The following is a 23986-nucleotide window of genomic DNA, read 5'->3' on the forward strand; positions in this document are numbered from 1 at the left end:
TCAAGTGATAGCTGAGACGAACGAAAGAATTGCTCGAAATAATCTTAATTTCCAATACAGTGTTCCAATAGTACCCTTGAAAATGAGGATAGTTATTTGCATAATCAATGACGAGGATAAATTGGTAACACTACTTGATGAGGTTCAACCATTTTCATGTTATATGATGATTATGATGAGATAGTGTTGATGAAGAATTTGAAATATGTAGGCATAGTGATCAGGAATTTGTTACTCCAAATGAACTTTATGATGATAGTGTTATTTCTGGTTCAGATCCCGATAATTTTAATGATTATTCACCTATTCAAAAGGACGAGGATTTGATTAGAGATACCACTTCTTTAGATGATGTAGTATTTCCTTTTGATTACGAAGTCGATAATGGTTTAGAGGAACGAGTTTATTCTGAGAATACCGTTTTAGAGTCTAGCGATTTAGAAACAATGGTCTTAGACGAAGAAAATGAACTCGTACAGCTATTAAATATGAGTGAGGATGCGTCACTTGAGTATAACCTAGAAGAAGCAATTGACTATTTTCAGGATTCCAACGATCTAGAAATTAAGGAAATTGTAGCTAGTCTATCTAGAGATACCCAAAACTCTAAGTTTGGGGGTGATTATCATTCTCCATGTGCCTTAACTCTTAGAAAGGTCCCTCACTTCGGACTTGACATATGTGCCTCAACCATTTTGCAAGATTATCTTCATACACGTTTTCCTGAACCTAGTGATGTCCATAAGGAAGTTCAGTTGTTAGAAACCCATCCTCTGGTTGATGAGGTTAGACCAGGCTATGATACCAAGATCGACTTTGTTTTCCCACCAAATATTTTTCAACCAATTGTGGGAACGTATAAATTTCAGATGTGTCAATTATTTAGTTTTGAGACTAAACCTAATTACTTTAAGAGATTAGGGTTGATACATTTGCTTAAGATTGACCACCAGTATCGTGGTCGATTGTGTGAGTCAAAACTGATTGACTTTAAGGATCCTCAATTATTCAGGTTATTATTATGTGCTTTTAAATTTTTACTTGAGTTTTTCAGACTCTAATACCTGAACCGGATCTTAGCTTTGAGGAATTCCAACCCATGAAAATATTTTATTTGGACCCAGTTATAGAACCTGACCTGAACCTGAACCACAGCTAGATGTAGTTGTCTTAAACAGGAAACTAGACAAGGGTGTGCTTTATTTTTTATTTTCTTGACAGGTTGCAGATTCCTTTTATTGTGATAGCTCTATTTGGTTTTGATGACCCACAAAATTTCGGCTATTACTTTATGATTCTATGAGGTGACTAATCCTTTCTTAGTCTGGCTGAAGACTTTAAACTTAGCACTTCTTGGGAGGTAACCCAATTCATGCGACACGGTAATATCTTTCCTTATCTCTTTTGCTTCAAATGGTAACAGTTTCTCCTTGTTCATGCTTTTAATTTCATCTTTAGAACATTGAGGACAATGTTAGATTTAAGTTTGGGGGTATGGGAGAAACTTTTTAGTTGCAATGAATAAATAAACTCCAGAGCTAGAAATTTGCCTATTGAGGATTGCACTAACTAATCTAAGTGGATGGAAGCATTTTGATCGTAGGAGTTGAGGAACCAATCTGATTAGATGAAACATCTAGAAGAGTCTATTCATAAAAGCACAGAGCTCAGGTGTTAGAAAACATGATAGTTTCACCATATCTCGTTGAGTCCTTTTCACTTCTATTTTTATTTTTTTTTGTTTTTAAACTATGTTTCTCTAAGTGATTAGGTGGGGCTCACGATTCAAGTTGTTACCAATGCTAGGGTGAATTAGAGTGATTGAGATACCATGAAAAAAAATTGAAAAGAAAAAGAAAAAGTTGAAAAAGAAAAAAAGAAAAAAAAGAAAAAAAAAGAGACCAGACCATTTGACCAAAAGGAATAAATTCAATAAAGTCGACCACTGGTACCCTTGTATATGCCAGTTGTGTTGACCTAGAGTTAGGTTATCGACCACTGGTTCCCTTGTATATGCCAGTGTGTTGATATTAGTCAGACTAGTATCTCAATCCATTAGGATAGGTTCATTTTGGCGGAGGCCTTCAGACAGATATGGGAAACGTCGTTCACTTAGTAAACATCAAAACCATCTATGTTTTTCTATATCCATCTTCTTGATCTATCCATGTGATTAGTTTTGACTCCGGATATTGATGTCCATAGTGTGACTATCTGAGTAGAGCTCTGTCACTTTATATGAATTTTAGAATGCTTGAGTGCAAACTCGTGTACAACAATTGGAATTTCGCATCAGGGTACTTACTCCTGTAGTCAATAAGTATGCCAACCAAGGAGATTCTTTAGTGCCTTCCAAGGTTCTGCCTAGATATCTAGGGTCTGGAGTGTAAAGGTTCTGTGGGTATATCTCTTGTAATCCCTCCGGAGACAACACTCCGCCACTAGCGACACTTAGGGGTTTAAAGGATTATTGCATACGCTAAACGCAATCGACAATGCCTGCGTCAGTGAGTTAACGCCTTTAACTTATGAATAAGTCACGTACTTGGAACAATTCCTTTGGTTCGTATTCCCAACAGTAAGGGAACAACAAATATATTTGGTAGCAACTCTCTTCAACCAACCGATGTGAGTTCGACAAAGTCTCTTCTGTTTATCTCAATACACTCCTTCGTCAGGTTCTTAGATCTATCTAATTCTCAACTACCAAAGGTAATTGTTAATATTTTGCAATCAATACTTTTAATCACAAAGAATTGTATTGATGCCGATCTACACAACTAATTAATCCAATCTACCACAAGGATAAACCGATTGTAGTTGGATCCTCTTATACCGAAACAAGTATTGTGCACACCAATGATTATGAACCCCAAATCAGAAATCTTCAATATCTTCTTTGTCTTCAAATCTTCTTCGATCTTCAATAAACACCTGCACACAACAACTTGAATCTCTTGTGATCAATCACACACAAAACGGAGTCTGTTAACAATGGATTATCACAAGATCGTCTTTAGAACTAAAAACAGTCTAAAGATCCCTGTCGAAACTTCGACCTAGTTTGAGTGAATATTATATCAGAAGAGAAGATTCTCAAGCATAAACAAACTAGGTGCAATCAAAGTTCAACCACCGTTAGTCAATCAAATCAATCGAAAACACAAGATAAACCGAAATTATATAGTTTCCCACCAACGGTACTGATAGAGCTTCTCAATCCCAAAGAAGACTTTAAACTGAGCTGTCGTAAGAGATTTCGCCTAATTAGGTTACTCAGCTCTCCCAATAGGCGACTACACCAGTAACAACATAACCGAAGAAGTTTGCTGTCACGAAGGATTAGTTTGCTAGAAATGCAAACTTCAAGTATTTATAGACAAGGAAGTTTGGACAACAAGGAATTTCTAAAACCGAAAATATTCTCAGGATATGCAATATATTCCAAATTCGGTTTTGTTAGAGCATTGCTCGGTCGAACTCGTATGCGTTGATATCTCAAGCATGTTTGTCAATGTTAGTGATCAAAACTATAAGTTTTGATTTCTAGTCTATTATAGTTAAGTCTTTGACTAGGATAGAAAATATAGTTGAGCTCAAGAACTCCATGGAGATCATCATACAAGACGAAGGACTACTCAAGGAACTGGTGGATCTTCATCGACTAAAAGGTATGTGGAGACTTGAACTTATTTATCACTCAAAAGTCTATCTACTTTATCTCCTATTTTGAGACAAAAATCGTTTTGCTATATAGACTTTGATTATACACATTTTCTATTTCGAGCCGAGTTTATCTCGCCTATCTATTTCTCGAAATATGTGTTGGTAAGCTTTTGCTTTGGCCAAGTTCATCATTACCTAGTGACGAAAGTCATGACACGTTTCAATCACCTTGAAAATTGCTTACTTTGACGAAATGTCCTCTAAGAATGTTTCAATGGTTGAAATGAGAGTTTAGATTATATAACCAATGATAGATATAAGCATTATGTGGCAATACATATATGTATAAGTCATTTTTCCTTGAACCGAAGTTTGCGAACTTTGTTGATCAAGAAAACCGGAACAAGAGTCGTGAACTCAGTCCGCGAACTGGCGGAAGTTCTCGACCCGAGAAAATCTGCTGGAGTTTGAGAACTCCTTCCGGGAACTTAAGTCCGCGAACTAAGTCTGCGAACTTAAGTTGGTTATATCTTAAGACGATTGTTTGTGAACTTATTTATATTAACTAAGGAATGCTAAATGCAAACCGTGGATATATAGTTCATGAACCGATTCGAGTGAATCAAATCGTTTTTTCTTCGATTGTGTCTTGTGTAGTTGCATAAGATTTCCTTGAAATTGAACAACTCTCTAACTAGTTCATTTGAGTCATTTGAACTAGTTATGGTGAAGAAGAACATGGTTGATATGAAAGTGCTCATATGGCTAACCATTGGTTAACTATTGTTGAACCAACAAATGTTCATGTTTGGGTACGGTTACATAAACCCAAAATAGTACATTTCATTTGTGTGTAACAAGATAAGTTTTCGATCTAACGGTTGAAAGATATTAACTTGAATCTAATCAGGTTTTCATCTAATGGTGAATATTGAATGCTTTGTTACCAAGCTAACATTGATTGCAAACCCTGATTTGAAAGACTACATAAGGGAGAACTCTAGCAACTGGGAAACCTAATCCCCACACCTCATGTGTGATACTAGTTGTATTAGCTAGAGTCGATTCTCCTTTAACCTTAGGTTTCTTCTTGTAAACAAGGTTAACGACTTAAATACTTCATTGGGATTGTGAATCCATCCCGATACTACTTCCTCGTAGTTGTGTGATTTGATCTTGCTGGTTCTATCGTTTTGAGTACAATCGTAACGATTGGATTGAGATTTAGATCTCCGATAGGCAAGATAGAAAAGTAGTCACAAACATCTTCGACTCATCGTTTGTGATTCCGAAATATCTTCTTTCTCAACGTCGATTAAGATTATTGTGAGGTGATTGATAGACTAGGTTGTGCTTCGGGAATATAAGTCCGGATTATCAATTGGTTCCTGTTCACCTTGATTTATCAAAAGACGGAACAAAACTCGTAGGTATTTCTGTGGGAGACAAATTTATCTATTCTGTAGACTTTTCTGTGTGATACAGATTTGTTTATTAAAGTCTTCGACTTTGGGTCGTAGCAACTCTTAGTTGTGGGTGAGATCATCAAAGGGAATCAAGTGCGTAGTATCCTGCTGGGTCAGAGACGTAAGGAGCGCAACTGTACCTTGAATTAGTGTGAGATTGATTGGGGTTCAACTACAGTCCATACTGAAGTTAGTTTGTAGTAGGCTAGTGTCTGTAGCGGCTTAATACAGTGTGGTGTTCAATCTGGACTAGGTCCCGGGGTTTTTCTGCATTTGCGGTTTCCTCGTTAATAAAATTTTTGGTGTCTGTGTTATTTCTATTCCGCATTATATTTTTTTATATAATTGAAATATCATCGGTTGTGCGTTGTATCAATCAATTGTGAAATCCAACCTTGGTTGTTGATTGGAAATTGGTTGATCCTTGGATATTGGTCTTTGGTACCATCCAAGTTTATTATCCTTGTATTTGATAAAGACTCGCAAATTCTTATTTGCTTGAATAAAGATCAAATCAAGTGAGAGAGATATTAACTCCTCAATATACTTTTCTCTAGATTGAGTCTGACTGTCTAGTTGATTCTCTAGAAAGTATATTGGAGTTTGTCCATACAGACTGTGTAGCGAAATATTGGGTGTGGTTGTTGTACCCACGCTTTTTCAATTGGTATCAGAGCAGGCAAACACCTTAAACCTGATAATTTTGTGTTTGCTCAGTCCTTAAAAAATTTCTTATGCGAAATTTCTTTGGAAAACTTGCTCTTGGCATCTGTAACGCACGCCAGGATTCCTTAAAGATTGTTCAAAGATTATGAAGGGTAAAACCTCCGGTTTCTCATAATAATCTCGATTCATCTAAAAAGGATAAATTAGATGATGAGATTCAGTCTAAAGGAAAAAACAAAAAGAAGGTAAGATTGAGGAAACATTCGTCGCGCTCAAAGATATGGAATCTCAAAAGATTAACTCTTAACCTTTTTGAGGAATACTATCATAATGGATCAATTGACAAAGATCTATTCAGAGCATTCGAAAGTGTTTTTGAATTCTTAGAAAAACTTAATTCTGTTAAGTCTAAGAATTATCCCGATAAAGGTCATGTACATACAAACATTACTGTACGGACTAAAAATCGGAAGAATCTTCCTTCTAATCACCCAAATAGGAAAATAGAAAGCTCAATCAACCCTGATTATCATTATTACTATGATTATATCACTGGTACCTTTCACAAATATCAACCGAAAATGGTGCATGAGAATCTCTCTGCACATCTCGCCACCTGGTAACTTGATTGGCGTTACCCCATTTGTATATATTCTTGAAATGGGTAAAGAACGGTTTGTTTTGTGTGTACTTGGGTTAATGCTTTCTTCTATTATTCTTTCATCTCATAAGCTTGTATGCTTATCTTGGTTCTCGAACGCCTAAGAAATCCTACAATTCCTTTTGTGGGTCGCGGTCTCCTAAACGGGTTCAAGCCCATTGGCTGGGCATATAAGAGAAGGAAGTTCGCGTACCCTCTCCCTCATCTAACAGTCCGCGTACGTGAACACCTAGGGTTTTTGTGGTTCCTCCATTAAAACTTCTCTGGAGAAATCAAAATAAAGGGTGTTCAAGGTTCATTCCAAGTAAGTGATTTCCTATTGGTCCTTCTTAATTTTAGATCTTATGATGAATTCTAAGAGCTCAAAAAGAAGTTCTAAAAGCTCAAATACCTCTAGCATGGATTTTTCTTGTGACCAAAATTCTCTTAGGATTAGGTTTGTGAATGATTCTTGTGCTAGAATTTTTGAAAAGATTTCATATAAAGGTTTTATCCTAGAAAAGAAATTGGATCTTTCTAGTGGGCATGAGGAGGATTTAGTTTGCTTTAAAAAATTCAATCTTGGAAACATCTTTGATGGTCTTGGTCAAGGATTTGATTCTCTTACAAGAATTTTCTATGCCAACATTCATGATGTTGATTTCAATAAGATGGAATTCAAATCCATGATTAATAGAGAAAGATTTCTTGTTGATAGAGAATTAATTTCGAAGATTACCAAAATTCTATTGGGAAATTTTCGTCTACCTAGACCAAGTGATGAACAACCATCACGTGATGATATCTCTCTTGGGCTCTGCGGTAATAAGGTGACTTGGAATCAAGGAAAGTTTCCTACTAATGATCTTAGCATTGCGTTAATGGCGTTTGGAAAACTTGGTATCTCCAATTTGTGTTCCTCCACAATTGAGAATTCTTGGTGGAGTCATGGGTTTGTGGAATTAGTCTATTTCCTTGATTTAGGTGTTCCAAGTCTCAATATATGTGGATTCATCATCTCTCAAATGATCTCGATGACTTCACCCATCAAGATGTTAGGTTACCCATGCTTGATTGGTCAAATTTGTCGTGATTGTGGGTTTGATACAATTGGAAACTCTCTCGGGTTTCCCAAACCGGTTCGTCCCTGTACCTTCAGACGCATAAGGGAAAATATGTGCAAAAGACAAAGAGATTCTTCCTTTGACGGTTGTGACCCTACCACCTTGAGTCTTCTTCAAAAAATTCACAAGGGTGTGTGTAAGGTCAATTCAAGGGTGAAGTGCGTACAAGAACAATTGTTATTGGTTGCAACTAAGTTTCCCGAGCTCAAGGAAGAATTGAACCTGATTCAAGCATCTTGGAGTGTTTCCAATAATGAAGATGATGAGTAATTTTATTTGTCTAGTAAATCTTCTATTTTCTTGTTTTGATTAGAAGAATAACTAGAGTTTGGAATAGCCATTATTGTGATTACACATAGCTATGTCCAACGTTTTCATTTTCATGTTTTTAGATTTATTGGTTTAAATTCTAAAATTGTTTGGAAGATGATTTTTGCAGTATTAATCTTTATGGTTTTATATATTGCAATTTGTTATGGGATATGCGTGTTTTCGTCCGTGAACTGTGATTTTCACGTACCTTGTCGAAAGTTAAGTCCTTTATATGTCGATATGCATGTGTTGATAAAAGAAGGAATGAAATTTTGACAAATACAAAAGTTAAGCCTATTATGTCAACTATTGATGGAAGATAGGTTAAGATCTTTTGTTTACAAGGATTATGTCTATTGTATGTCATTGTGCAAATGGTGATGGAAAACAGAATGAATCCTTGCTTATTCCACGGTATAAGGTCGACCTCCGATCCACAATTTTTGTGTACATACTGTGTTGTTCCATAAGGTGTCTTATGTTGATCACAATCGTTGATTTATTCTTAGCTTAGTTGTTGCTCCATGAGGTACTTTATGTCGAGCATGTTCAACTGAATTAATCATTTTCGTTTGGTTATTTAGTTGTTGCTCCGTAAGTTCTCTTATGTCGAGCATGACTAATTAAATTGATTACTATTGTGATTAATCTAATTGTGTATTTTTGAGTCTCCATAAGTTCACTTATGTTGAGCATTTCCGATTAAATTAATCATGGGTTCTCTTGTGGTTAATTTAATTGAGTATTTTGTATTCAAATTCATACTTGTATGTGATTTGTTATGTCCAAAGAAATACTTCTTTTCTTTTGAAATTAAGGTCGCTCTTGTTGATCCTTTGGGAATGACATATTATGGGGGAGAGTTCTTAATTGAAATTGTGCTTAATTGCCAAATCTTTGTGGGGAGTGTGGTTGTGGAATATTATAGGGGTTATAAAACTCCTTGATGAATGCATTTAGCTTCGTCTATATGATTGCATCTAAATAAGATGATATGTGCTTTCTTTTGGTCATGAAATATCTCTTTCGGAAATTTCATTAGGATCCCGTTTTCGTACATTTGCCAATTTTATTGACAAAAGGGGGGAGAATTAATATGTAGTTCACACTACAAATACATATGGTTTTCGGATCATTATGTAAGGGGGGAGTGGTTTCCATGTGAGATGGAGTATTGACTAAGGGGGAGTGATACATATCACCATAGTATTGTTGTCGAAGTTGTGATACAATTGAACTTTGATGTTATATAATGATACTATGACACTGTATAACAATGATTGAGAACTCTTGTTTTCTCGTTGTTATAGCTACGTATTTTCAACAACGATGATGTTGAACTTACAACCTTTGGGATCATTGGAGTACTTGGAAGTGACGAAGATTTCGAGTAATGTTGAAGATTAGGCATGTGGAATAGGAGCCACAAACGTTAATTCATTTATTTTTGTATTCCATATGTATTGATAGTTTTGTTACTAAAATTGACAAGGGGGAGATTTTTAGAGCATTGATCGGTCGAACTCGCATGCGTTGCTATCTCAAGCATGTTTGTCAATGTTAGTGATCAAAACTATAAGTTTTGATTTCTAGTCTACTATAGATAAGTCTTGGACTAGGATATAAAGTGTAGTTGAGCTCAAGAACTCCATGGCGATCATCATACAAGACGAAGGACTACTCAAGGAACCAGTGGATCTTCATCGACTAAAAGGTATGTGGAGACTTGAACTTATCTATCATTCAAAAGTCTATCTACTCTATCTCCTATTTTGAGACAAACGTCGTTTTTCTATATAGACTTTGATTACACATTTGCTATTTCGAGCCAAGTTTATCTCGCCTATGTATTTCTCGAAATATGTGTTGGTAAGCTTTTGCTTTGGCCAAGTTCAGCTTTACCTAGTGACGAAAGTCATGACACGTTTCAATCACCTTGAAAATTGCTTACTTTGACGAAATGTCTTCTAAGAATGTTTCAATGGTTGAAATGAGAGTTAAGATTATATAACCAATGATGGATATAAGCATTGTGTGGCAACACATATATGTATAAGTCCTTTTTCCTTGAACCGAAGTTTGTGAACTTTGTTAATCAAGAAAACCGGACCAAGAGCCGTGAACTCAGTCTGCGAACTGGCGGAAGTTCTCGACCCGAGAAAATCTGCTGGAGTTTGAGAACTTCTTCCGGGAACTTAAGTCCGCGAACTAAGTCTGCGAACTTAAGATGGTTATATCTAAAGACGATTGTTTGTGAACTTATTTATATTAACTAATGAATGCTAAATACAAATCGTGGCTATATAGTTCATGAACCGATTCGAGTGAATCAAATCATTTTTGCTTCGATTGTGTCTTGTGTAGTTGCATAAGATTTCCTTGCAATTGAACAACTCTCTAACTAGTTCATTTGAGTCATTTGAACTAGTTATGGTGAAGAAGAACATGGTTGATATGAAAGTGCTCATATGGCTAACCATTGGATAACTATTATTGAACCAACAAATGTTCATGTTTGGGTACGGTTACATAAACCCAAAATAGTACATTTCGTTTGTGTGTAACAAGCTAAGTTTTCGTTCTAACGGTTGAATCATATTAGCTTGAATCTAATCAGGTTTTCATCTAACGGTGAATATTAAATGCTTTGTTACCAAGCTAACATTGATTGCAAACCCTGATTTGAAAGATTATGTAAGGGAGAACTCTAGATACTGGGAAACCTAAACCCCACACCTCCTGTGTGATACTAGTTATATTATCTAGAGTCGATTCTCCTTTAACCTTAGGTTTCTTCTTGTAAACCAGGTTAACGACTTAAAGACTTCATTGGGATTGTGAAGCCAGACCGATACTACTTTCTCGTAGTTGTGTGATATGGTCTTGCTTATTCTATCGTTTTGAGTACAATCGTAACGATTGGCTTGAGATTTATATCTCCGATAGGAAAGATAGAAAAGTAGTCGCAAACATCTTCGTCTCATCGTTTGTGATTCCACAATATCTTCTTTCGCCTCGTCGATTAAGATTATTGTGAGGTGATTGATAATACTAGGATGTTCTTCGGGAATATAAGTCCGGGTTATCAATTGGTTCCTGTTCACCTTGATTTATCAAAAGACGGAACAAAACTCATAGGTATTTCTGTGGGAGACATATTTATCTATTCTGTAGACTTTTCTGTGTGATACAGATTTGTTGATTAAAGTCTTCGACTTTGGGTCGTAGCAACTCTTAGTTGTGGGTGAGATCAGCTAAGGGAATCAAGTGCGTAGTATCTTGCTGGGATCAGAGACGTAAGGAGCGCAACTGTACCTTGAATCAGTGTGAGATTGATTGGGGTTCAACTACAGTCCAGACCGAAGTTAGTTTGTAGTACGCTAGTGTCTGTAGCTGCTTAATACAGTGTGGTGTTCAATGTGGACTAGGTCCCGGGGATTTTCTGCATTTGCGGTTTCCTCGTTAACAAAATTTCTGGTGTCTGTGTTATTTCTATTCCGCATTATATTTTGTTATATAATTGAAATATCACCGGTTGTGCGTTGTATCGATCAATTGTGAAATCCCACCTTGGTTGTTGATCGGAAATTGATTGATCCTTGCATATTGGTCTTTGGTACCATCCAAGTTTATTATCCTTGTATTTGATAAAGACTCGCAAATTCTTATTTGCTTGAGTAAAGATCAAATCAAGTGAGAGAGATATTAACTCCTCAATATACTTTTCTCTAGATTGAGTCTGGATGTCTAGTAGATTCTCTAGAAAGTATATTGGAGTTTTTCCATACAGATTGCTAAGCGAAATATTGGGTGTGGTTGTTGTACCCCCGCTTTTTCAGGTTTCCATAATTCCTCGAAATGCTCTGTCCAAAATATTGACCGAAAATCTCTTTGGAAAATCTTCAACTAGTAAATGCACATTACTAATTCTCGTTTTCCTAAAATAAAATTAAAAACCTTAAATAAAAGATTCTTAACTTATTTATCTTTCGATCCTGAGATTTTCTTCCTTTAGCTATTAAGGAATAACTTTGAACAATAAAATATAAACATTACAACACATGTTCAAAGTATGTCGACATCCTTACTTTGTAAGTCCTCTTTCATACTTACAACCTTGAAACCGATTTGCCACACTTCCAAAAAAGTTTAGAATTGGTTCATCTGACTTTCAAGAACACTCAATCACAAATCGCCGGTTTAACGGTTCTACCAAATCAAGTTTCGGTTCTACCTCCATGTGAGTACTGTGCATAGTCACACTAGCTTTCCAAAATTCGGTTGACTAGGTACTAGGATCGGTTCCCCACATATATATGGTATCTAACTTATATGTGTTGCACATGTCCATAGGATCAGTTCCATTTGCCTAAAAACGTGTTGTACATGTCTATAGGATCGGTTCCCCTTTCTGTTAAAAACTTGTTGCACCCCGTACAAGGATCGATTCCCCTTTGTGATGTGTTACACCTCTTACTAGGATCGGTTCCCCTTTACCCAGAGTCGGTCATACACAAATCCCAAAATCGATCATACCATCTCAGGTGATTACTTAAGATCGGTTTCACTAATAAAAGTCATACTAATATATAAGTCAGGCCTTTGTGAATAGTTTTACCAAGAAAACAAACAAGTCATGAGCGATTATACTAAATCACACATATTGGTTGTTCACAAGATATGCAATGAATAACAATACCAATAACGCCTGGAGATTTCCTTTTCGATTCATAAACAAGTTTATGAACTTACTTCCTTAAAACACATGTAAAATATTGTTTCCTAGGATGAAATCCTCACCTCATACCCATATATAATCACAATAGAATTTAAACGATTATGCCGATGTCTTATATACAAAGTTTAATGGTTAAGCAATATACCTCGTATTGTATTACTTAATACTATGTCTATCTAGAGTGTTCATGCTTCGCAGTTTTGTTTTCAATATGCACGACTTGAAAGATACGTTGGGGAATAAAAAAGTTCAAGTCAAATATCACTAACCTCAAGTGGAAGGATGATGTTGTCGTTGTAGCTTCTTACTTCTTCAAGTCTTCGCAATACTTGTAATATCTCAGATCCTAATACTTTCAATCTAACCTATACGAAGTTGACTCTAGTACATAATCAAGCGACTATTAAAATGAGTTTTGATTCACTAAAATATGACAACCAAACTTGACATACCAACGCTTGGTGGGTTCAACCGAGTAATGATCTAACAACATGTCTTTATGAAAATATTGATGCAAAATAGAATGAATCTTTGAATATTCCGTAGTATTGGTCTTTCCCTGATCCGCATCTCTGTGTAAGTACTGTGCGGCTCCATAAGTTCTCTTATGTGAGCAATTCTAATTGAATTAATCACGGGTTCTCTTGTGGTTAATTTAATTGAGTATTTTGGATAGAAATTCATGTTTCATGTGATTTATTAATGTCCAAATAAATCCTTCTTTTCTTGTGAAAGTAAGGTCGCTCTTGTTTTTCTTCCGGAAATGACATTTTATGGGGGAGAGTTCTTAATTGAACTTGTGACTAATTTCCAAATCTTTGTGGGGAGTGCGGCTGCGGAATATTGTAGGAGTTTTCTTGTATCTTTATAAACTCCTTGATGAATACACTAGTTTCGGCTTTGTGAAATCATCAAAACAAAGTTGATATGTTCTATTTTGGTCATGAAGTATCTCTATGGAAATTTCATTAGGATCCCAGTAGTTTTCGTACCTTTGCCGATTTATATTGACAAAAAGGAGGAGAATTAATGTGTAGTTCACACTACAAATACATATGGTTTACGGTTCATTATGTAAGGGGGAGTGGTTTTCATGTGAGATGAAGTATTGACTAAGGGGGGTGATACATATCACCATAGTATTGTACTATTGTTGTCAAAGTTGTGATACAATTGGACTTTGATGTTGTGTAATAATACTATGACACTATATAACAATGATTGAGAACAACAGTTTTCTCATTGTTATAGCTACGGATCTTCAACAACTATGATGTTGAGTTGAACACGTTCAGAATCACTGGAGTACTTGGAAGTGACGAAGATTTCGAGTAATGTTGAAGAACCAAGGAAATCAAGCATTTGGATGAGAAGCTACAAAATTTATTTATTTTGTAATCCATATGTATTGATAGTTTTGTCACTAAAATTGACAAAGAGGGAGATTGTTAGAGCATTGCTCGGTCAAACTCGCAAGCGTTGCTATCTCAAGCTTGTTTGTCAAGTTTAGTTGCAAAAAATATAAGTCTTGATTTCTAGTCTACTTATAGCTAAGTCTCAGATTAAGATAGAAAGTGTAGTTGAGCATTAGACTTCACGGCATTCATCAATTGAAGACGAAAAACTACTAAGGGGAGCTTGTGGAACTTCATCAACAAAAGGTATGTGGAAACTTGAACTCATCTATCACTCAAAAGCTTATCTACTCTATCTCCTATTTGAGACAAAATTCGTATAGCTAAATAGACTTCAATTATGCACATTTGATATTTCGAGCTGATTTTAACTCGCTTACATATTTCTCGAAATATGGGTTGGTAAGCTTCCGCTTTAACCAAGTTCATCTTATATTCTTGACGAAAGTCAAAAGATGATCATGTGAAAATCGCCTTGTAACATCTTACATGATTTGTGTGAGACAGTCATTTGGTGTACACTCGGAATGTTTCGTATTGATCATTCGATCACTTGAAAATTGCTTTGAAGCTAATAGTTTGTGTGAGACAGCTATTGTCGTCTTCCAAGAATGTTTCAATGGTTGAAGTGAGAGTTTAGAACAATTGGATATAAGCATAGTATGCGTACTTGCATATATGTAGACTAAGTCCGGGAACCATGGTATGCATACCCGTATGCGTACTGGTTGGTTTAGTGAAAGTCTGGGAACCTTGTAGCATACCGGTACGCGTACTGGCGTGAGGTTCAGGTCCGGGAATTTCTGCTGAGTTTGGTGGTATGCGTACCCGTTCGCATACTGGCGAACCCAAACTTAGTTCGGCCACTAAGGTATGCGTACCCGTTTGCATACATGAGTGGATAATGTTCTAAAATCGATTTGTTTATGAACTAATACATTTATATAATAAGGAATGCAATCTTTTGCAAACCGTCGCTATAATGTTCATGACTTGATTCGAGTGAATCAAAATCGATTTTTCTTTAATTGTGTCTTGTATTCTTCTATGAGAATATGAACAATTGAACAACTCTATAACTAGTTTCATTTGAGTCATTTGAACTAGTTATGGTTAAGATGAATGAGGTTGATATGAAAGTGTTCATATGGCTAACTTCGGTTAACTATTGTTGAGCCAACAAAGGTGTACACGTTTAGGTACGGTTACCCATATCTAAATGAAGTCACTTTTCACTTGTGTGTAACAAGCTAAGTTCGATCTAACGGTTGAAAGATATTAGCTTGGGCCTAATCATGTTTTCATCTAACGGTGAATATTGAATGCTTGGTTACTAAGGTAACATTGATTGCAAACCCTGATTTGAAGACTATATAAAGGAGAACTCTAGCAACTGGGAAACCTAATACCCACACCTCCTGAGTGATACTAGTTGCGACTAGAGTCGATTCTCCTTTAACCTTAGGTTTTTCCAAAACCCTGTAGGTAACGACTTGAAGACTTCATTGAAATTGTGAAGTCAGACCCAACTATTTTCTCTGTAGTTGCGTGTTCTGATCTTGATGTTTTCTATTGTGATTGAGTACTATCTTCTCTAAGATTTGCTCGAGATTTAATTTCCGACAGGCAAGATAAAAAGTAGTCACAAACATCTTCGTCTCATCATTTGTGATTCCACAATATCTTGTTTCGCTACCATACGATTAAGATTATTGTGAGGTGATTGATATTTCTAGGTTGTTTTTCGGGAATATAAGTCTGGTATATCAATTGGTTTCTGTTCACCTTGATTTATCAAAAAACGGAACAAAACTCATAGGTTTATATGTGGGAGACATATTTATCTATTCAATAGAATTTTCTGTGTGAGACAGATTGGTTTATCAAGTCTTCGACTTTGGGTCGTAGCAACTCTTAGTTGTGGGTGAGATCAGCTACTGGAATCAAGTGCGTAGAATCATGCTGGGTTCAGAGACGTAATGAGTGCAACCGTACCTTGATCAGTGTGAGATTAGTTAGGGCTCAACTACATTCCAGTATGAAGTTAACTTGGAGTAGGCTAGTGTCTGTAGCGGCTTAATACAATATGGTGTTCAAATCTGGACTAGGTCCCGAGGTTTTTCTGCATTTGTGGTTTCCTCATTAACAAAACTTCTGGTGTCTGTGTTATTTCTTTTCCACATTATATTTGTTTATATAATTGAAATATCACAGGTTGTGCGTAAGTTCAATCAATTGTGAATCCAACCTTTGGTTGTTGATTAAATTGAATGACACTTGGATATGGTTTTTGATACCGTCCAAGTTATTTCTTATATTCAATCGGCTCGAAAATTCCTATTTTTTGATTGCAGATTGAATTGAGAAATTGAGATATAACTCTTTGATATACTTTTATTAAGATTGAGTCTGACTGTCTAGTTGATTCTCTTGAAAATATATTGGAGTTAGTCCGGACAGATTCCTAAGCGAAATATTGGGTGTGGTTGTTAAACCCCCGCTTTTTGAAATTTGGCTTAGTTACTTGAAAAAATTTGAGGATTTTATCTACATCAACTTCTTTTGCTAATTTATTAATTGGGTAGTTGTTATTTTACATCAATTGATTATTCATGATTTTCAAATGATGGAATCTGATGTTTGGAGTTTATAATTTCTGAAATTAGGGTTCATAGTGAGGTTTACGATCCAAATTAGGGTTCATAGTGAGGTTTATGATCCTGATTGTGGTGATGCTTTTCTTTATAATTTGTTGTTGATTGGTTAGTGATTAAAATAGAAAATGAAATCATTAAAACTAATGTTCCAGCGCTGTGTGGTAAATACAATGGGTTAATTATTGAATACTGGGATAATGGGGAAGAAGGCGAACAGTGTTGGTTTACAGCGAGTCACAAGCTGCATGCACTGAGTTGAGTTAAGACTAACTTACCGTTCCTTCTCGATCCGACTCAAATAAATTAGGGGCTACAATGTCTTTTGACATGACCTATTTAAGGCCACCTGTCCTCTAACAACAGTCATCCATTGTTTCAATAAAACTTGATGGAAAAGTTCAAATTATGGGCATTTATTATATATCGAAAAAAAGTGGGCATTTTATTAAATGCATTTCCCCACATAGGTTTTTTTTTAATTTCTCCCTTAACTTATTCTACAAACATGGCTCACACGAAAAACTACCAACAAAAGGTTGGTAACCCTAAAATCGTAGAGAAATTCAAAGGAAAGGTTAATGTAAAAAGCCATCAAAAATCAAATCGTGAAGAATTATAAAAAGCTATGGCCTCGATTAGAAGGTTAGTGAACTAAAACCCACTTCCGTTTTAATTTTTTCTTGTGTTTTGATTGTGAAATTGGGTTTTGTAACTGAAAAATTGTAGTCACAGTGAAAGGGTCATTATCGGGGATTTCATAAACCCTAACGATATTTCATATGCATGTAGAAACTATGAAATCGTTAGGGTATATGTTGTAGGAGTAATGCCCTTCTTCTGTTATTCCAATTTTATATGAAGATCTTCTATGAACGACCCCTTTTTAAACATTAACGAATCTAGGTGAAAAACAAACACCCACTTTGTCCCAAAAATTGAAAGTGTCGTCAATTTAAGTCTCATAGAATCGTCATTCAATTTTTTTGCCCTAGATTTGAGTCGTATCATATAATAGAAACATATGACGATCCTCTAAGAACGATTCCTTTTTAGACAGTAAAGACTCTAGGTGACGACGCTTGGACTTAGAAAACATCTAGGAGATAACAAAATTTTAAAATGATGGGTCGTTATGGTTTTATGTTGTCAAGGGTAACGACTCTTTCCAATCAAATAATGGCAGGTACTAGTCGTTGGGTTATATTTGGCCCAAAATAACGACTCTAGTAATGTTATAAAATAAAAGCGACAAATTTTATAGGGAAAGATCAAAGACGTTGTAAGCATTCTTTAAAATAAAACTGACGCAAGATTCAAGATACAACCATCTTCCAAAGAGAATGCTTTAAAAAACATAGTTCAAAATAAACAAGTCCTCCCATAACTAATCACCCATATCAACGTAACTCGGATTTGAGTCCAAAGCATTCCAAATGTTCATGCCATGCTAATAATGGTTTGTCCACTCCTTAGAAAATCCTCCCCAATGACCATAGACCACCTGTGATAAATGACATTCTTCTTTTATCTTTAAACCTATGTTATGGTTACCGTTGACATGTGCCACTACTATTCTTCTTTTCTTTAGCGACGACTCACACCTAGTTCTAGAGGGTATGTATGTAAAAGATCCTCTGGGGAACCCTTTGCTGAATACCTGAACAACACAAGTGAATGTGTCAGCTAAAAGTTTCCCGGCATAAAGCATCTTCATCCAAAACTTATAACCCGCCGTTTTCGAACTCATTCGCCATTTCACATTGGAAACCTACTCCTTGAACTTATTTTCTTTCTCTTTTGGATATCCTTACAGTATCATTTACGTATATACTTGTTTGTCCTTAGCGAGTTTTGCGGCGGTTTTGGTTCTTGCATATTCGATTTGGGTGAGTTTGAGCTCGTCGGGTTCATTGAAATGCCCCTAATTATTCTGTTGCAACATGATAACCACAATTTTCATCCCCGTGAACGTCGTCAGTGGATATAAGGTGATCTAAGATGACATAAGGAAGTTGTTCGCTATATTATTCATACAAAGTGTAAGCAACACGATATGGTTTTCCTTGTGAATCCCTAGCAGTACATGGATTACCCTTTCTTCCTCTTATGGTCACCATTTTACTCGTTTGGCTTTGTCGGGTACCTACCACGTGTTCAACAACATCCATGTTTTCCTTTTGTTTCACTTCTCTATCACTTTTAGGTGATTGCTTGCTTCTTTGGCCGACCCCTTTTCTTGGAAAGGAAAGAGTTCTCATACTCTTCATATTTCGCCTGGACATACTCATGACGTGATGGGTCTCTTGTGCAGCTCTTGTCCTGATTCACTGTTTCTCTCAATGACATTTTAGTTATAGTCTACCTCGTTATCTTTGTTTGATTGACTCTTATTCTACCCCCAAGCCCTCACGGGTCGCCGACAACAAGTTAGAAACCAATATTTATCTTACTGCACAATTCATTTTTTGGTATTTTTCACTGATGTACTTGGCAATCTCCAAGTCTCTAAATTGTTCCTCAACGGCTCATGTGGGATTTGGGATGAATGAAAGTTACTTCCACAGTGGATCGCTATCTTCAAGAGGAATGACCTCTTTGTACCCACTAAACTTATGTTTACACGGGAGGCCGAGCGACGTCTCGTTGTACAATTACATTTCATAACTTTTCCCTCGGCCGCTTTGGCTCTAATTTTTTAAGTTCAACCATCATATAGTTTATTGCCCACCATGATACTTGGTGTATTATCACCCGCAGTAGATCTTTGTCTTCTAATTTTGTCATCCGGTCATTACTTTTCTCCATCTGAGGCACTATATTGGTTAAATCATTCTTGGCATGCTCATCAATAGCTTCATGTACTGTAACTACCCCACCCTTATTCTCTTCCAGGATAGCTTTCAACCGTCTGTGAGACTGCTCAGCAATGCTTGTAGACTCATTTTTTAAGTGCTTGTATCTATTGGTCCATGCATAAACAAACTTATCCATATAAGGATTCAACCATGAATTTAGGCAATAGTCGACCACCTTCTTATGACCCATGCTCCAATCATCAATAAACTTCTGCAAGTTAGCATAGTACTTTACCTCGGTCTTAAAATGAGTCAAATGGTCCCATTCTTTGCAAAACTCCTTCAATGGACCCCCTTTCCTCATTGTGTATATCCTTTGCTTTCCTTTTCTCTTCTGCTCATTCTTCTTTGGAAAGTTTACTTAGACGCTCGTCTTCCTCCTTCGAACGTTGATTACCCTTCTTAGGCTTGATTTTTTGGATTTGATTCTTGTAATTTGGAAAAAGATTGGTTTGGATGTGCCACGTACGAAGAAAATGCTGAGCAAGTGGAAAAACATGACCAACAACACTCATCAATAAAAAATCCATATCTGTAATTATAACCTGTGGTGTTTCTTTACCACGGTAAATCAACCTCACTTGTTCCAACGCCCAAACATAGTATTCTATTTCTTTTTTTATCCATAAAGCACCATGCCACGGTGAATGATTTTTTATCTGAAGTATGACTAACTACGTTCAACATCGGCATGTTATACTTGTTGGTCTTATAGGTGCAATATATGTACAAAACATGGTAAAAACACTGAGCCAAATCCACCATCCTAGAATGTGCAGGAAAAATATGAATCACTTTCTTGTCGGACCCACCCTTGTTTGCACCGCGTAGTTATGTTTTTCTGCTAACCATTATGATTGTTGCGTAATTAACCTACCATCCCATTTGGCTCTCTTGATTGTTGCTTTTGCAGCGTAGATTGTGAAAATAATAGACAAGTTATTCTTATCTTTCGCATTTATTGCACTTAGGATCTTAAGGGGATTACATCCCTTCATCTTCCATATCGTATTAGTTTGATGTGGTTTCAACTAGGCATAGGAAGGGTGTCCAAGAAGATTTAGGGGTGGAGGATGGTTGTGACGACCATCCAGAATACTATCCAATCTCCATAAAGTTGTTTCATTATGCCTTTTGAAAACCATCCTGAACGGGAAATCACACTTCTTCGATGCGGTTTTGTAGACCCTCGTCATCTTCTTCTCATACTTGTAATTATTTCCTTTGTGACATATTGTGAATGGAATAGCTATCAATCACCGAATTTATAAGAAAAATTCTATCTTGAAAAGAGAGCATTTTAACTTTCCAAACAACAAGTTGATTCTTAATATTATCAATCACATTGCTAATGTGACGATATTTAACAGTTCCGGGCATTATTTGAACACCAAGATACCTGTCCGGAAAAGTAGAGACTTCCATACTAAGCAAATTAGTGATGGTTCTACAACGACTCAAAGAACCTCCACCATAGTAAATCTTGCTCTTATGACGACAAACAGTTTGACCCAAAGCCATTTGATATTTGACAAGCAAAGCAAGAAGATTATGCAAACTCTTCATATTGCCTTTACAAAAAATCATAATATCATCTACAAATAAAAGATGAGTAGGAGAAATACCTTTTTTCTTTTTAGAAAGCATTGGCGTCATTTTCTTTTCAAGAAATAATTTTGACAGATTTCTGCTAAGAACATCTTCAATCAAAACAAAGATAAGAGGTGATAAAGGGTCTCCTTGCCTTAACCTCTATTAATCTTGAAAAAACCCTTCGGACTACCATTGAGAAGGATAGAAATACGAGCCGAGTTAAGAATTGAGAAAATCCAAGAACACAAACTCTGAGAAAAACCTTATCTCCGAAAAACTTCCAAAATGAAAGACCAACTCACCGTGTCAAAAGCTTGGGTGATATCAAGCTTTAGACCCAAATTGCCATCTTTACGCTTAGTTTTAAGTTCATTAACTATCTCCGACGCCACATTGATGTTTTCATGAATGTTTCTCCCCTTTATGAAAGCAACTTGCTCTTCCGAAACAAGATTATCAAGTACACCACCCAGTCTTGTAGCTAAACTCTTAGTAAAAAATTTAAAGAAAAAATTACTGAGACCAATGGGCCTAAAGTTACGAAGAGTGTTGGCTCCTCTAACTTTGGCTAATAAAATCAAAAGACTAGAATTTGTACCTTGAGGAATTATTTTTTCGCTCCAGCAAAAACTAATAGCGTTGTAAAGGTCTTGTTGAATCACATCTCAACAATGCCTATAAAAACAACTTGAAAAGCCGTCAGGGCTAGGAGCACTATCCGCACCAAGATCAAAAACAACAGCCTTTATCTCTTCCATAGTAGGAATTTCATCCATTCTCTGACTATCATCGGAAGAAATAATGTTATGATCATAATGAAATAAATCCTTATCAATGGGTAATTCATCACCATTAAATTTAGACTCAAAAAAAGAAACCGTATGATTCCTAATTTGGTCATAGTCCGTGAGAACATTCCCATTCTCATCCACCAACTTGGTTGTATCGTGCTCAACATAAGGCACATTACAGATCCCCACAGTAATACATATGAATATGGATAAGGGATGATCAATACTACGGAATACACAAGGGTTCATTCTATCTTCAATCATTATTTACATAACAACAATAATAAACATAATCCTTTAAAACAAAAGACTTTAACCTATCTTCCATCAACATAATCGATAATATAGGCTTAACTTTTGTATTTGTTGTCAAGAGTTCATCGATCTTGTATCAATATTTGCATACGGAGAGGTGAAAGAGTTAACATTAGACAACATATGGGCATTTTATGTAGCAAGTTTTAATTTGAAAGATAAACATTCAAAAGCTAAACATAAGAGTTATTACAGCCTATAAAGATAAGTTCAAACTAACGAGAAAAGATAGTAAATAATATAACAAGTTCAGGTACTGCTCACTCAAACCATAGTGATCTCTTTCAATCTCATAAAAAATTTCCAAGAGTTATGGAACAACATCTCCAGCATATTCAACTATTTCCCTGAGAATATCATTTTCTTCTCTTGCTTGGGCAAGTTCTTCTTGGAGACGAGCAACTTCGTCAGCAGCTGAGGAAGATGGATTCCTTGGGATGCTTCTAACAGTAGAAGGCCTCATTTTTCAATACTAGACATTTTTAGCATGGCTGGACCTCCAAGATTGGACCCAATCATCTGAAGATTGGAGTTGGCACAGATCCTTGAAATGAGGCAAGGTAACCCAGGTTTCCTGTCACTGTGTCTGACACTAATCATAGAGTTAATGATAATTTCACAAAAATCAAGTTGCATCCTTTCAACAATAAGGTAAATGAACTCAGTATGATCCCTGGTCCAACGATTGCTGTCACAGGTACTTGGCATCATATTTGACACAATGAGTTTAGCAGCAACTTAGAGATGCAGACTGGCTCCTTTTACAAAAACCTTACCATCATTTCGAACAAGGTTTTGATCAAACAAGATGTTGGACAGATTTTCTAATGACAGTCTTTCATACTCAGGTGGAGGAAACTTAGCACCTCCAATGGGTACATCTAGAAAGCATGAGATGGTTGACCTGTCACGATAATAAACCTCCTACCATAGTTTTGAAGGAGTAGTCTTCAGTATTTTCCCCGTGAATATTTGCATAGAACTGAGCAACTGTTTCAGCATGAACAGTACCTAAAGGTCTGTGAATGATTCCCCAATGATGATGATTAAAGAAGTCTTCCAAATGAGGAACTCTAATTTTCGATGGGTCAAAGAACCGCTCACGAATGGGTGTTTTGTTCATGAATTATAGGTACAGTTCACGAGCTCTGGGATTAATAAAACTAGCACCTATACTTGGATCAAAAAATGATTCATCTCTTGGTTGTCGGCTTGAATTACTTACAAGTCTAGTTCTTCTATGTTCCATGGCAGAAAGAATTCCAAGAGAAGGTAGAAAAACTTACTTGGTTCGCGGACTGATGCTAATGGTGAACCACGAATAGGAACTTGAAACCACAAACACTTTGTCAGATGATTGAGAATCAAGTAAGAAGGATGAAGAGGTATGCGAACTGTTGATGTTTCTCTGAAGTACTTGAATTGTGAAAGAAGAGGATGAAAATAACGAGGAAGAGCGTATTTTCCCTCTTTGGTGTTAAAAAAAACACTTGCCACGTTCGTGCATGGACTCTTTTGTGAGTCGGTTCCTGAACCAACGCGTGCGAACCGCTTGTGTGACCCCAAAGACGTGTTTGGTATAAGGAGAACATTAGTCTAACAGTGATTGAACACCATAACACCACGAGAGAGCTTCTTTCCAACAGTTCTTACATCTCGAAGACTTGGGATGATTCCCGAACAGAGTTATCATAGGACTATCCAAGAGTATTATCAGAATCAAGGTATTAAAGCTGATATCCCTTTCT

This window comes from Papaver somniferum, chromosome 9, assembly GCF_003573695.1.
Source record: "Papaver somniferum cultivar HN1 chromosome 9, ASM357369v1, whole genome shotgun sequence".
Lineage (NCBI taxonomy): Eukaryota > Viridiplantae > Streptophyta > Magnoliopsida > Ranunculales > Papaveraceae > Papaver > Papaver somniferum.